At 47.1% G+C, this 15,825-nt stretch overlaps 1 long non-coding RNA gene across 1 annotated transcript; it reads right to left on the bottom strand.

The window, feature by feature from the left end:
- Nucleotides 1–318: 318 nt before the first annotated feature.
- On the bottom strand, nt 319–14,445 carry LOC141152849 (uncharacterized). The gene is made up of 2 exons (XR_012247167.1): nt 14,318–14,445; nt 319–923 (listed from the first exon to the last, which is right to left on the bottom strand). It is a non-coding gene; the product is annotated as an uncharacterized lncRNA (long non-coding RNA).
- Between the last annotated feature and the right edge of the window lie 1,380 nt (nt 14,446–15,825).

Here is a 15,825-nt window from a genome sequence, read left to right as displayed (position 1 = left end):
CCCTGAAAAAGACGTTACCGCCAAGAAACAGTACATCATCAATGACATCTGCTTAGGGCGGGAGCTGGTCTGGTCTTTGATCTCCCTGCATACTGCGTTCTCTCTTTTTCAATGTGCACTCTCTTAATGGCTCATCACTTCTCAATAGTGCTGTCGAGAGAGCGCACTGTCACTGCGCATTCCAAGGAATATAGCACTGCGAGCAGGGAGTGCATGGTGAAATGGATGTTACTAATGAAGCTTCCTTTCAGGGTGGGTAAAGCATTTGAGTATCCCAGCAAACAACATCAGAACTGAAGTGAAAAATAAAAGCAGGTATAGAGGGAATGGTTGGTAATTTTTAATTTAAATATATTTGAAAGTGACTAGATTATTGAATTAAATAGACATTTAGGATGAAATAAAACTTTGGTTTCAGAAAACCCTTATTTAGTCTTCGAATGTCATCCAGCTGGGGAGGGGTACAATGCGTTGAGATGTTCCTCTTTGGCTGCGAGTGCTGCACCCTCCCCACCCAGCACATGCTCTGCAGACATGGAAGTTACAAGACGACTTCCACATTCTAGAATGTCAGTGACAGCTGGGATTTCTCTGTGCTGGACTCGCTGGCTGCATCCTGACTGTGCAGCATGATGACGCTTCTGCAGCACATATATTCAACATCTTCCCCCAGAAGTGAAATATATTAGGTGCTGGCCCTGTCCCCTGGGCGGTGATATCATGAGGGTCAGTGGAGGTTGCAGCACATCGGAGACCCTCAGAACCTGATATAATATTCCATTAACTCCATTCAGATAAATAATTATCGAATGATTCCTTAGGGTTACTTGTTTAACTCTGTCAAACATAGGAACGCTCAGCGAGCTCTCATGTGATGTCTATGAGAGAGACTCGGTTAGACTCCTCTGGCTGCAACTTATTTCCTGGAAAACAAAAGGAAAAGCAGTCATAAACCATATGCTGGATCCTCCTATCCCCACAACATTATCTGTCAGGGAATAGTTTGAAGACCCTCATACACATTAAACTGTTGGCTGATGAGTTCAGCCTATGGTACAATATATGGGCCCTTTGCAGCCCAAGAGCTCCTAAAACTGCAAAATTGCACCTGGTTTGGGGGTATAAATGGGCCCTCTTACCTCTTGGGCCCCTGTGCGGTTGCACCAATGATATGTCCGCCCATGTGTGTGTGTGTGTGGGGGGGGGGTTATACTCAGCTGGTTAATTCTACAAAGGTTCTCATGAATTGACATCCAGAATTTCAGTTGTAATGTGCTGACCTCTAGGGGTAATTTTGGCTAATGGCAGCCGGGTATCAAAAGTCTCCCACTTGTGTAAGTGACAGTTCCATTGTCTTTTACAGATAAAGAATGTACATGTTGAAAAATAAATGTAATGTACAAATTGCATAAAAAAAAAAAATAGCAAAAAATAAAAATAAAAAAACTGCTCCCCCCTGGCTACTTATAATGGTGTATGATGTCATGCCGCATGTTCATACCTGACAGTAATCTGGTTTGGAGCAGGTATATCCACGAGGACTCTCTTATGATCACCTCCTCTGACTGGTCTGTACACTAGTTCTATGCCTATTATATTAAACGTATTATTTACAGTCTTTAACGTGTTTTAATTATGTGTGAATTGTGCATATCATTGTATATTGCAGTTTTGCATGGCTGCACAGTGTTTATATGTCATTGTACACATGGTTTGTGTTTGTTACCTCCTATAGATCCTTCAGAAGAGAACAATCTGATGAATAAATGCCTAATTAGCTTTCTAAGGGTTGTATGTGAGGTGTACCATGCAGTCCTGCAGGACATGACATGGAGCTGAAGATTTCAGCGTGAACTAGGTATGCAATGATTAAGGACATTGTGTCAGAAATGCATACGCTGTTCCACAATGGGTTTTTAATGGATGTCCAATAAAGATGTTATTTTAAAGGACCCATTTGCAGGATTTCTATATTTTTCCAGTATTATAGTAGTTATATTCTTGTACATAGGAGCAGTATTATAGTAGTTATATTCTTGTACATAGGAGCAGTATTATAGTAGTTATATTCTTGTACATAGGGGGCAGTATAATAGTAGTTATATTCTTGTACATAGGGGGCAGTATTATAGTAGTTATATTCTTGTACATAGGGGGCAGTATTATAGTAGTTATATTCTTGTACATATGGAGCAGTATTATAGTAGTTATATTCTTGTACATAGGGAGTAGTATTATAGTAGTTATATTCTTGTACATAGGGGGCAGTATTATAGTAGTTATATTCTTGTACATAGGAGCAGTATTATAGTAGTTATATTCTTGTACATAGGGGGCAGTATTATAGTAGTTATATTCTTGTACATAGGAGCAGTATTATAGTAGTTATATTCTTGTACATAGGGGCAGTATTATAGTAGTTATATTCTTGTACTAGGAGCAGTATTATAGTATTTATATTCTTGTACTAGGAGCAGTATTATAGTAGTTATATTCTTGTACATAGGAGCAGTATTATAGTAGTTATATTCTTGTACATAGGAGCAGTATTATAGTAGTTATATTCTTGTACATAGGGGGCAGTATAATAGTAGTTATATTCTTGTACATAGGGGGCAGTATAATAGTAGTTATATTCTTGTACATAGGGGGCAGTATTATAGTAGTTATATTCTTGTACATAGGAGCAGTATTATAGTAGTTATATTCTTGTACATAGGAGCAGTATTATAGTAGTTATATTCTTGTACATAGGGAGTAGTATTATAGTAGTTATATTCTTGTACATAGGGGCAGTATTATAGTAGTTATATTCTTGTACTAGGAGCAGTATTATAGTATTTATATTCTTGTACTAGGAGCAGTATTATAGTAGTTATATTCTTGTACATAGGGGGCAGTATTATAGTAGTTATATTCTTGTACATAGGGGGCAGTATTATAGTAGTTATATTCTTGTACAATGGGGGGCAGTATTATAGTAGTTATATTCTTGTACATAGGAGCAGTATTATAGCAGTTATATTCTTGTACATATTGGGCAGTATTATAGTAGTTATATTCTTGTACATAGGGGCAGTATTATAGTAGTTATATTCTTGTACATAGGGGGCAGTATTATAGTAGTTATATTCTTGTACATAGGGGCAGTATTATAGTAGTTATATTCTTGTATATAAGATCAGTATTATAGTAGTTATATTCTTGTACATAGTGGACAGTATAATAGTTATATTCTTGTACATAGGGGGCAGTATTATAGCAGTTATATTCTTGTACATAGGGGGGTGCACTGCTCCTTCCCTCCGCGACACATATGCGATTTGCACACTTAGTCACGTGTCTACGAGCTGCTCTACTTATTTCTCTCAATGTTCAGTGAAAAACTGAGAAGCAGGAAGAGAAGCTCGTTGTTACGTGACGGTAAGTATGAAGTTCGCATATGAGTGAAGTGGCCATGTGATGACTGCTGAAACCAGCAAGCAGAGCTGAATCCTGTCAGTGGGTATATTATTTATAAGGCAAGAAATCCCACTTATTAAACCTGACAGGGCACACCTGTGAAGTGAAAACCATTTCCGGTGACTACCTCTTGAAGCTCATCAAGAGAATGCCAAGAGTGTGCAAAGCAGTCATCAAAGCAAAAGGTGGCTACTTTGAAGAACCTAGAATATAAGACATATTTTCAGTTGTTTCACACTTTTGTGAAGTATATAATGCCACATGTGTTAATTCATAGTTTTGATGCCTTCAGTGTGAATGTACAATTTTCATAGTCATGAAAATACAGAAAAATCTTTAAATGAGAAGGTGTGTCCAAACTTTTGGTCTGTACTGTATCTCCCCTCAAGGAAATGTCCAGCGGCCATCTTACATACCCCTCCTCTGCCCAAAGCTGGGGGGCTTGGCACCTTCCGCTAACATACCCTTGACAATGCGTCAGCATTGCCATGCAGTTTCCCTGGCCTATGCTCTACCTGGAAGCTGAAGACCTAAGAACCACCTGGTCGCTTGAGTATTGTTCCCCTTCTCACTCATCCACCTTAGTGTGGCATGGTCTGACACCAGCCTGAACTTCCTGCCTAAGAGGTAATATCTTAGGGTGTCCAGCGCCTACTTGATGGCCAAACATTCTTTCACCACTATGGAGTAATTCTCTCATAAGACGTCAACTTCTGGCTTACATACATTATGGGGAGCTCTTCGCCGTTCATCTCTTGTGAAAGGACAGCACCGAGCCCGACATCTGACTCGTCTGTGTGGACCACAGACTCCTTAGAGAAATCCGGTGCCACCAACACCGGCTGTTTACACAGGGCTTGCTTGAGTTCCTGGAAGGCCATCTCTGTTTTTGGAGACCACTTAGCCATAGCCGATTTTGTCCGCTTAAGGAGGTCTGTCAAAGGGGCGGCTGTCATGGCGAAGTTAAGGATGAACCGGTGGTAGTAGCCCATGATGCCCAGGAACGCTCTGACCTGCTTTTTGTGAGAGGTTGTGGCCAACCCCGGATCGCGTCAATTTTATTTACTTGAGGCTTTATCACGCCTCTACCTACGACATAGCCCAAATATATGGCCTCCTCAATGCCCATGGCACATTTCTTCAGGTTGATGGAAAACCCTGCCTTCCGTAGAGCATCGAATATCAACTGGACTTTGCTTAAATGGCTACCCCAATCCTGGCTGTAGATCACAATATCGTCTAGGTAGGCTGCTGCATACTTCTTGTGGGGAACTAGGATGCGGTCCATGGCTCTCTGGAAGGTAGCTGGTGCTCCTTGCAACCCATACAGCATCCTGGTTTATTGGAAGCACCCATCTGGCGTTGAAAAGGCCCTCGTCTCTTTGGCATCTTGGGACACAGGAATCTGCCAATACCCTTTTGTGAGGTCAAGGGTGGTAATGTACCTGACTGGCCCTAGCCTTTCAATTAATTCATCTACCCTGGGCATTGGGTACGAATCACACTTAAAAACCTCATTCAGTTTCCTATAGTCGCTGCAGAATCATCATTTCCATCTGGTTTCGGCACTAAGACTATGGGACTGGACCAGCCACTCTTGGACTCTTCGATGACCCTCAGATTTGGCATGCGCTTCACCTCCTTCGAGATTACCTCTCGGCAGGCTTCAGGAATCCGATATTGCTTCATATTCACTCGGACATGAGACTCCGTAAGCACCTCATGCTCTATGACCTGAGTACAGCCCAGTAGATCCAAGAACAGGTCCCTGTTCCACTGCAGCAACTCTCGGCATTGTTGCTTCTGGGCACTTGACAGTGACTGCCACCTTGACTTCTTCCACGTCTGTTTCAGTCTTCGCCACCAAACACTGAGCTTCCACAGGCACCATGGCTTAATGAGGTTGACGTGGTACACCTGGTAGGGCTTCCTTCTTCCTGGGTGGTGGACCCTATAGTTGAAGTCTCCAACCTTTTCAACCACTTCACACAGGATCTGCCACTTGGCCAGGAATTTGCTCTCCACCGTAGGTACCAGCACTAGTACTCTGGCCCCAGGGTTGAAGTGTCTCACCCTCGCTTATCTATTGTACACCCTCGACTGTGCCTCTTGAGCTTTGAGGAGGTGTTCTTTCACAATGGTCATCACCTCTGCAATCCTCTCTTGCATCTGGGCCGATGTTCGATTACACTCCTGTAGTGGTGTAGACTCAGCCTCCCAGGTCTTTGCTTCATCCAGGAGTCCGCGGGGGTGTCGGCCATATAACAGCTCAAACTAGGAGAATCCAGTAGAGGCCTGTGGGATTTCTCTAATGGAGAACAGAAGGTACGGCAGTACAGTAGACAGTCCCAGTACCGGCCGTCTTTCTCTATGACCTTCTTTAACATAGCCTTCAAGGTTTTATTAAACCTCTTGTAAGGCAGCGCTAGTCATCATGCTGGGGGACACTCGATGCACCGGGTCAATTAAAGCACACCAGCCACGTTTTCCAGTAATTCACAATCCAGCAGTTTATTATATTTCACTACTGCTTATCACCGAGTCCAACTCAGTGGCTCGCCGACATACACATATAATGTTCAGGAGCCTTTCAAGTGTCAGACAGGCCCACTTGGCTCCAGTTACAGCCTCCAGCAAAGTCACTTATAGCAATGTCCATATAATGCAGTGTTTTACCTTTGCTGGGTTTTAGCTGCTTCAGTCAGTTTTGTTCTGCCACCACTGTGGCTTTACGGCTTCCCAGATGGGGGTCTCCAGCCCTCGTTAATTCAAAGGCTACTGGTATGTTGTCTCACCTAACATCCAGGCTCTGCCTTCCAGGACTCTTGCCTTCCAAGCCTCTGGCCCTCCAAGGCTACTGGTATCGCTTACACCTAAGGATCCAGCCTCTGCCTTTCAGGCTTCGCCAAGCTTCACTAGACCTCACTAGGCCTCACACTCTAACTGTGTCACACACGGGGAACAGGCCTCACGCCTTACACACCTGTTTCAAAACTACCAGGGTTTATATATCTTCCAATGCACACAGGACCTGTGCTGATGTCAGTCATGTGATCAGACCTTCTGTGTGCACAGGACCTGTGCTGATGTCAGTCATGTGACCAGTCACCTGAGGGGGAGGTACATGGTCAGCCAAAACACATCCTGGACCATTACAGTAATGCCGCAAGCTGCTGCATTACATATCCCCCCCCTCTGTTCAAACTTGTGGGGTTGAACACATAATATACACAATCTCATTATAACCCCTAGTTCACACAGAGACCATGTACTTGACAATTGCGCTGCTCAGCCACTGGAACATTAGTCAACGACATTAGCCCATTCCTTAGGGACCTACCATCTGTTATTGTCACTGACTTCGTCAAATCACATTTCCGGGTCGTAACCTTGTCAGACCTCCCCCGCTCCCAGCGGTCAGTCGTAACCTTGTAACCTTGTTAGACCTCCCCCGCTCCCAGCGGTCAATAAAGCAGTGTGACTGACATGCCCTGGTATCTAAGGTCCGGTTCGACTCCGTTCTGTCCCGTACTCTATTGGGTCGTTTGTATGGGCCTCTCAAACCTGAGTTACTTGAGGTCTCACTACCTCTAAACCCACGCCCACTACTCTTAGGACATCTTGAAAGGTCCCTAACTTCAGCTGTAGCTGTTCTGTTATTTAGGGGGCCCTTTCTCTGTCTGGTCTCACAATTTCTAGACGGCTGCCACCTTGTGCTGCTCAGGCGATGCTGCCTTTCCATTTGCAGTCTGGCGAGATTCAACTGTTCTACCTCTCGCAGGTAAGTCACTCGGTACTCCATCAGCATGCGTATATATGCAAGACTTTCTTCCGTTCCTACAGCGGAGAATGACACCATGCCGTCTTCATCTGGTATCCAGTCCTGACGATCACGTGGACTGCTTACTTTCACCACACCAGACTTCTTTACCATCATCTGCATGGCTCGGCCATTTCTCCCAATGAGCTTTCTTACCAGAGCCTGAGGCACCCGGATGACCTCTTCCCGCAGACTGTGTGCTTTTCTCATAAGCTCCAGTTGTCTAACGGCTTGTTCGGTCTTCAACCGGTGAAACCGCTTTGTGCGAATACATCGCCAGTGCATGTCACTTAGGATCGCCACCCTCTTCACTGTGACTTCGGTCGTGGACAGGACCACCAGCTGTTTATCTTCTGAGGTAGAGTACACCTTCCAGGCTCCCACAGCCTTCTTAAACTGTTCATGCACGGACTCACTGTTGCATTATTCTCTCAAATACTCGGGCACATCTATGAGGCACTTGTACCGAGAGGTTTCTGTCTCACCAGTGGTCTCCAAACGATCATCTAGCTCAGGTTTCAGGGGCAACTGACTTTCAGCTTCTTCACCCTGTATGCTTCCCCTGAGCTGACTCAGTTACAAATTCACGAATTTTCATCTTGACCACTTCCATTTCATATTTATCTTCTGTTAACACTCTCTTAGCTCTCCTCAGGTCCACCTTCTCATGGTATAAGGGAGTGAGTGCAACTTGTTTGCCATTTTCCTTCTCCAAGGAGGCCTCGTTCACTGAGTGATACTTTGCTAGGCGACCTTTGAACTTGAAAACTTCTTCCTCTAGCTCAGCTACTCGCCTCTCAGCAGCCCATCTCTGAAGCTCTTCCTGCTTCAACTGCTCCTTTAACAGTAGAGTTCTCTCAGACCTCTCTGTCTCTAATGCGCCCACTCGGCTCTCAACAGCCAGTCTCTCAAGCCTCTCTTGCTTCAAATGGGCTTGTAGCGACTCCTTGAGCTCCTTGATCTCGGCTCCTACATCCACCGAATCATCCGAGCTCGCATTATTGAGTAGGTATTTGTTTCATACCTCCCATCTCCAGTGGCCAACTCCTGGCCCTGGTCTGTGGCTTCTCCGATAGACTCCTCCATCTTTTTCCGCTCAGCTTCCATCTTGCTGATTCTTTCCTTAAGGCACGTCTCTGCCCTCTGGAGATCATCACCGAACGTCTGCAGCTCCTTCACCTCAGCTTCCAGACCGAGGGTCTTTCTGCGGAGATCACTATTTTCATCACGGGTGTCCTGCAGAGTGGTCTCAACCACTTGGCGCATGTGCTCTGCATCCGCCTTATCATCCTCTAGTTTTTCTTTAACCCTGAGGAGATCCTCAGTCTCTTAATTTGTTGCAGTTCCCCACTGCGTTCACCATATTCCTTCTTGGATTCACACAGCTCCCGTTACACTTTTTTCGTAGTCGTTCTAGGTTTTGTTCACGCCCAGAAACTTCATCCTGCAGCGCCTCCTTCTCAAGCTTCAACTGCAAAACCTCCTTCTTGGTTTTGAGGCGGTCCTCCTTAGTTTCCTGGAACATTTCCTTCCATTGATTAATTTCCTCGTTGCTTCCCTCCAGGTCTTGCTGTAAGTTCCTCACAACCTGGTATATTTTCTGCCATGAAGACTCGAGGCTCCGCTGGTCTGAGGACACGTTCTCCAGGTTTTCCCATAGTTGCTGTACGTCACTCTGACACTGCTGCCTGATAGGCTCCAGCTCTTGGTCATGACTGGCCGCCTCTTCTTTCAGGGCTGTCAGATCCTGATCCTTCTGTCTCAGTACTGTACCGGAGGTTGCTACTGGCAACGTCACCTTCTCTTCTGCCTCTAAAGAAGGATCCACACTTCAGACAAAGGCACACAGTACTACATTTTCTTTATTTTCACTTGCAGCAAAGACTACAGGAGCAACCTTTTTGTGGCCCTTGCGCCGTCGACGACGGGGGGGGCTTTCTCTCCTCGTCTAGCTCCTCCTGACTGAACTCTCCTACTTTCGTAGTGTAACAGTCAGCTACGGGGGCTGTGTCACTCCCCATGGTCTTGTGGACTAACAAGTCACCTCCCACTTTGACGTCAACCCCTTTTACTGGAGCTACTCCGTTATCAACGGTCAAATTGTCATTTTTAGGCGGTACCAACTCACAACCAGTAACAAATTTTGGTTTTCTATACTCCATGCTTTTTTGAAAATCCGCCCCCTTTTGAGACTCCACCCCCTTTTGGACACCCACACCTGTAGGAGGAATTTTACAAAAAAAAAAAAAAAAAAAAAAAACACTCAACAATAGTCTTAGGACCCAGTTCACAACATCTCTTACCACCTCCCCGGGCACTCTGGGACAATACTGGTGCCCCCGGAGAGTTCACAGAATGGTCCACTGCCGCCATTCTATACGGTGCCCACAGCTCCTGCCGTTCCTGCACCATGTCCTCTAGACGTTTCTCAAATACCTGCTGCAGTTTTAACCGGCACTTTAATCGCTCAATAGCTTCATTTTCTTTTGCTGCTCCGTTCACAGCCATCGCAGTACACTATTCACACACATCGCTCTCCCCCAAAAAATTTTGTGGCCCCGCCGAGCCACAGCAAACCAGGTTTGAGTGCGAGGACAATTTTCGTGACCCCGCCGAGCCACAGCAAGATGCTTGTATCCACACTCATCGTCCTGTGCAGTTGCCCCTAGCAACCGGGCTGCAGTTGCCCCTAGCAACCGGGCTGCAGTTGCCTGCATTCTCCAACCACATGTAAGGCAGCGCTAGATATCATGCTGGGGGACACTCGGTGCACTGGGTCAATTAAAGCACACCAGCCACGTTTTCCAGTAATTCACAATCCAGCAGTTTATTATATTTCACTACTGCTTATCACCGAGTCCAACTCAGTGGCTCGCCGACATACACATATAATGTCCAGGAGCCTTTCAAGTGGCAGACAGGCCCACTTGGCTCCAGTTACAGCCTCCAGCAAAGTCACTTATAGCAATGTCCATATAATGCAGTGTTTTACCTTTGCCGGGTTTTAGCTGCTTCAGTCAGTTTTGTTCTGCCACCACTGTGGCTTTACAGCTTCCCAGATGGAGGTCTCCAGCCCTCGTTCCTTCAAAGGCTACTGGTATGTTGTCTCACCTAACATCCAGGCTCTGCCTTCCAGGACTCTTGCCTTCCAAGCCTCTGGCCCTCCAAGGCTACTGGTATCGCTTATACCTAAGGATCCAGCCTCTGCCTTTCAGGCTTCGCCAGGCTTCGCCAGGCTTCACTAGGCCTCACTAGGCCTCACACTCTAACGATGTCCCACACGGGGAACAGGCCTTACGCCTTACACACCTGTTTCAAAACTACCAGGGTTTATATATCTTCCAATGCACACAGGACCTGTGCTGATGTCACAGTCATGTGATCAGACGTTCTGTGTGCACAGGACCTGTGCTGATGTCAGTCATGTGACCAGTCACCTGAGGGGGAGGTACATGGTCAGCCAAAACGCATCCTGGACCATTACAGTAATGCGGCAAGCCGCTGCATTACACTCTCCACTAAGCAATCTGTCTGGGGGTGGTACACTGAGGTCCTGAGTTGTGCGATTTGCAGGGTTTTGTACAACTCCCCCATCACCCTTGACATAAATGGGGTCCCTTGGTCCATTAGGATCTCCTTAGGCAACCCCATTCTAGAGAAGATGTGGACCAACTCCTGGGCTATACATTTGGCAGAGGAGCTACATAGTGGCATGACCTCCGTATAGCGTGTAGCATAGTCCAGTACCACCAGGATATACTGATGTCCTCTGGTGGGTTTGACCAGGGGTCTCACTAGATCCATGGCTATGCGATCAAATAGCACCTCAATGATTGGCAACGGCACTAAGGGGCTCCGGAACTGGGTCACCAGGAAGGTCAGTTGACAGGTGGGACATGACCTACAAAAATTTACAATTTATCTGTGAGAACCGGGCCAGTAGAACCTCAGGAGGATACTTTACTGGGTTTTCTCTACCCCAGATGACCACCAAACATATGTATGGGCCATATCTAACACCCTGCATCTGTACGGTCCTGGCACTAGTAACTGCTCGATTACCTCCCTTCTGAGCTTGGTGACCCGATATATACACTGCTCAAAATAATAAAGTGAACACTCAAATAACACATCCTAGATCTGAATGAATGAAATATTCTCATTGAATACTTTGTTCTGTACAAAGTTCAATGTGCTGACAACAAAAATCACACAAAAATCATCAATGGAAATCAAATTTATTAACCAATGGAGGCCTGGATTTGGAGTCACCCCTAAAATTAAAGTGGAAAAACACACCACAGACTGATCCAACTTTGATGTAATGTCCTTAAAACAAGTCAAAATTATGCTCAGTATTGTGTGTGGCCTCCACGTGCCTGTATGACCTCCCTACAATGCCTGGGCATGCTCCAGATGAGGTTGCGGATGGTCTCCTGTGGGATCTCCTCCCAGACCTGGACTAAAGCATCCGCCAACTCCTGGACAGTCTGTGGTGCAACGTGACGTTGGTGGATGGAGCGAGACATGATGTCCCAGATGTGCTCAATCGGATTCAGGTCTGGGGAACGGGCGGCCAGTCCATAGCTTCAATGCCATCATCTTGTAGGAACTGCTGACGCACTCCAGCCACATGAGGTCTGGCATTGTCCTGCATTAGGAGGAACCCAGGACCAACCGCACCAGCATATGGTCTCACAAGGGGTCTGAGGATCTCATCTCGGTACCTAATGGCAGTCAGGCTACCTCTGGCGAGCACATGGAGGGCTGTGCGGCCCTCCAAAGAAAGGCCACCCCACACCATTACTGACCCACTGCCAAAACCGGTCATGCTGAAGGATGTTGCAGGCAGCAGATCGCTCTCCACGGCGTCTCCAGACTTTGTCACGTCTGTCACATGTGCTCAGTGTGAACCTGCTTTCGTCTATGAAGAGCACAGGGCGCCAGTGGCGACTTTGCCAATCCTGGTGTTCTGTGGCAAATGCCAAGCGTCCTGCACGGTGTTGGGCTGTGAGCACAACCCCCATCTGTGGACGTCGGGCCCTCATACCACCTTCATGGAGTCGGTTTCTAACAGTTTGTGCAGACACATGCACATTTGTGGCTAGCTGGAGGTCATTTTGCAGGGCTCTGGCAGTGCTCCTCCTGCTCCTTCTTGCACAAAGGCGGAGGTAGCAGTCCTGCTGCTGGGTTTTTGCCCTCCTATGGCCCCCTCAACGTGTTCTGGTGTACTGGCCTGTCTCCTGGTAGCGCCTCCAGCCTCTGGACACTACGCTGACACAGCAAACCTTCTTGCCACAGCTCACATTGATGTGCGATCCTGGATGAGCTGCACTACCTGAGCAACTTCTGTGGGTTGTAGAGTCCGTCTCATGCTACCACGAGTGTGAAAGCACAACCAATATTCAAAAGTGACCAAAACATCAGCCAGAAAGCATTGGTATTGCGATGTGGTCTGTGGTCCCCATCTGCAGAACCACTCCTTTTATTGAGGGTGTCTTGATAATTGCCAATAATTTCCATCTATTGTCTATTCACAACAGCATGTGAAATTGATTGTCAATCAGTGTTGCTTCCTAAGTGGACAGTTTGATTTCACAGAAGTTTGATTGATTTGGAGTTATATTCTGTTGTTTAAGTGTTCCCTTTATTTTTATGAGCAGTGTAGTAAATCCCCATTTACAGCAAAGTGCAGATATCGGGTGTCAGCCCCTTGGCTCTTGAGCAACACCATTCAGGACAGTAACATTATCAAACGCCTCTTTTAGAGTCAAGTATCTCACCTTGGCGGATCCAAAATTTCCCCCGGACACTTCCATCTCAGGGATGTTTGCCTCTGGGAATGCTGCCTCACCCTCATCCTCATCCCCAACAAGTACACAAAAAGGAAACCAGTAGGCGGCGGCCTCCGATGAGGTTTCTTCAGGAGCGACCTGGTTGTTGTCCGGACAACCTGGCTTCCTCCCTTTCTCTCACAAGTCCCAAAAGAAGGCAAAGTCCCGCCCTATTATAACAGGGTGCAACAGGTCCTTGACTACACCCACTTCATGGGACTCTGCACCACAGTATGTGTCTATGACCACTCGGGCCCACAGGGTAGTCCTTCGCGTCCCACATGAATAGAACGGACGCCGACCTTTTTCCCCGGAACCAGCCAATGAGGAATTGTGGCCTTCACTAGGGTTACCAAACTCCCCGAGTCTAACAGAGCAGTCACTTGCACTCCATTTACTGACACGAGGCATGCCTGTGGTCCCTCGCCTGGTTGAGGGACATCACTGCAGATAGGATATGCAAAGTACGAGCAGCGCAGTCCTGTGCTGCCATCCATTGGCTCGTTGGTCATGGGGCAACAGGCGACTATGTGACCTGGGGTGTGACATCTCCAACATACTATGCTATTGGGCGGGACCTTTGGCAGCAACTCAGACCCTTCCTGGGCTCTAGGACGCCCCCCAGATGTGGCTCTAGTAACGCTCTTTTGTGTGTCCGGCCCCTTTTGGGAAACTCAGTATAGAGATGCTACGATCCCTGGCTTCCCCAAGGAACTCTCTACCGCCTGGTATCTTTCCAGCAACCTCACCAGGTCATCTGCATTACGGGGATCCCCCTGGGCCACCCAGGCTTACACCGACCTCGGCAAGGAATGTATGAACCTGTCCATGATGACGCTCTCCATCTGCACTGGGGAGGAAGATTCAAGTTGCAACCACTTTTGGACCAGGTATAGGAGGTCTAACATTTGGGACCGGGGAGGTTTGTCATTGCAATAGACCCAGTGGTGCACCCATTGCGCCCTGACAGTCAGTCACTCCTAAGCGGCCCAAGATTTCCGTTTTTAAATTGCCGTACTCTTTTGCGTCCTGCAAGGCCAAGTCATAATAGGCTTTCTGCTTCCTGCCTGTTAAATATGGCGCCAAAACCTCCACCCACTGCTCCAGAGGCAAATTCTCCTGCTCTGCCACCAAACTCGAAGACAGTCAGGAACACCTCGACGTCATCACCCGGGGTCATCTTTTGTAATGCTCTTCTTACCGTTTTCCTCATTTGAGAATCATCACCTGGAGTTGGGGCGGTTGCCCTTACACAGATCACCTCGGCCAGGAGCTCCATCTGCTGCTTGTGCTGCACTTGCTGCATCTGCTGCGCCTGCTGCTGCCGGACGTCCCTTGCTGGCTGGCGACGTTCACCCAGGACAAACGGTTATCTGTAACGGTCACCCTTCCCCTTGGGATTCGTGCCCACATTCTCCACCAATTGTAGGGTTTGGTACTCACTCAGCTGCTTTTGAGGTAGGCACAGGAGTCAGTTTCTTAAAAATGTCCAAGGCAGGTTTATTCAGGCCTCATAAACCGCACTTGCAAGGTAAACAAAAGACAGCCTTGTCTGGCACAAAGTAACAAAACCGGAAAATAACTAGTCCATACAATACTGCTAGTTCGCCCGCTCCACACTACCAGCTACAAACACTGAATGAGACACTTGGTCTCCATTTTATATACACGCCCTGGGGTGGGGATATGTGAGCAGCCAATCCCTCTCGTCTCTTATGACTGCTCGTAAAAACCGGCCCTGATACGCCCTATTAACCCTTTCAGCACTATGTGTGGAGCATGGTCACTCTGACCTTAAAAGAGGCGAGTACAATTGAACACTGGGAGCCGGCGCACTGCAGCTTGTGAGCCAGTTGTAAACTTGACAGCCACCTCCCAGTCCGGGGGGTGGCAGTATTCTTGTACTTAGGGGTAACATAGTACAAAAAGCATAGCCACAATAAGAATTAAAATTCCCCCAAAATTCAAGAAAAAAACACAGCAAAATAATCAGCAGTATTTACCTGCTCAGATCTTCAGACCAAAAGGCACTACCAGGGTGCAGCAGACCCATATAAAGATGGTGGCTACACAGGTGCAAAATACTGATGAGACAATCACTCATAACCTACCATTTCATGGAGGGGGTGACTGCTTAGCATTTGAATTGCACACAAAAAGGCTTGTATAGGGCGCTGTTCACACTTGGGTACTGCATACTATCTGGCTTACAGCCTATTAGATACGCCCATACTATTAGATTAGGCGGGCTGCCCGGTACTATCCAAGTGCACCCCATGGGAACAGACACCCCAGCTTACAATGCTAGTGCTAATGGGCCCGGCTGCACCCCGGAATAAAAAATGCATATATATATATATCTATATCTATAATATAACCGGGGATGCGTCCCTTTGTCTGAAGCCTTTATAGACTGCGCATGCGTGACGCGCACTCTGGCTCCAGACAGAAGACCGCATCCAGCTGTTACAGGTCAAAGGAGGTGTATGGCGCCGGAGATCGCGGTATGCGTAGGCACTGAACGCATACCCCGATCTCCGGCGACATACTTGCATACTTACCTGACCGGGAGGAGCGTTGCCACGGCGCCTCTCTTCGCAGGAGACCGGGGCAGGAGTGAGGCGTCGGATCGGCGCGTGCGCATAGCGCTATCCGGCATCATTTTACTGAAGACACATTTACAGTTGCTATGGCTACAAATTTTTATAT

Source organism: Phyllobates terribilis, unplaced genomic scaffold (assembly GCF_046119375.1).
Source record: "Phyllobates terribilis strain yellow unplaced genomic scaffold, ASM4611937v1 Scaffold_7__3_contigs__length_470593459, whole genome shotgun sequence".
In the NCBI taxonomy this organism is placed as follows: Eukaryota; Metazoa; Chordata; class Amphibia; order Anura; family Dendrobatidae; genus Phyllobates; species Phyllobates terribilis.
Note: the sequence above shows the minus strand (reverse complement) of the source record. Positions and strands in the feature narration are given on the sequence as shown.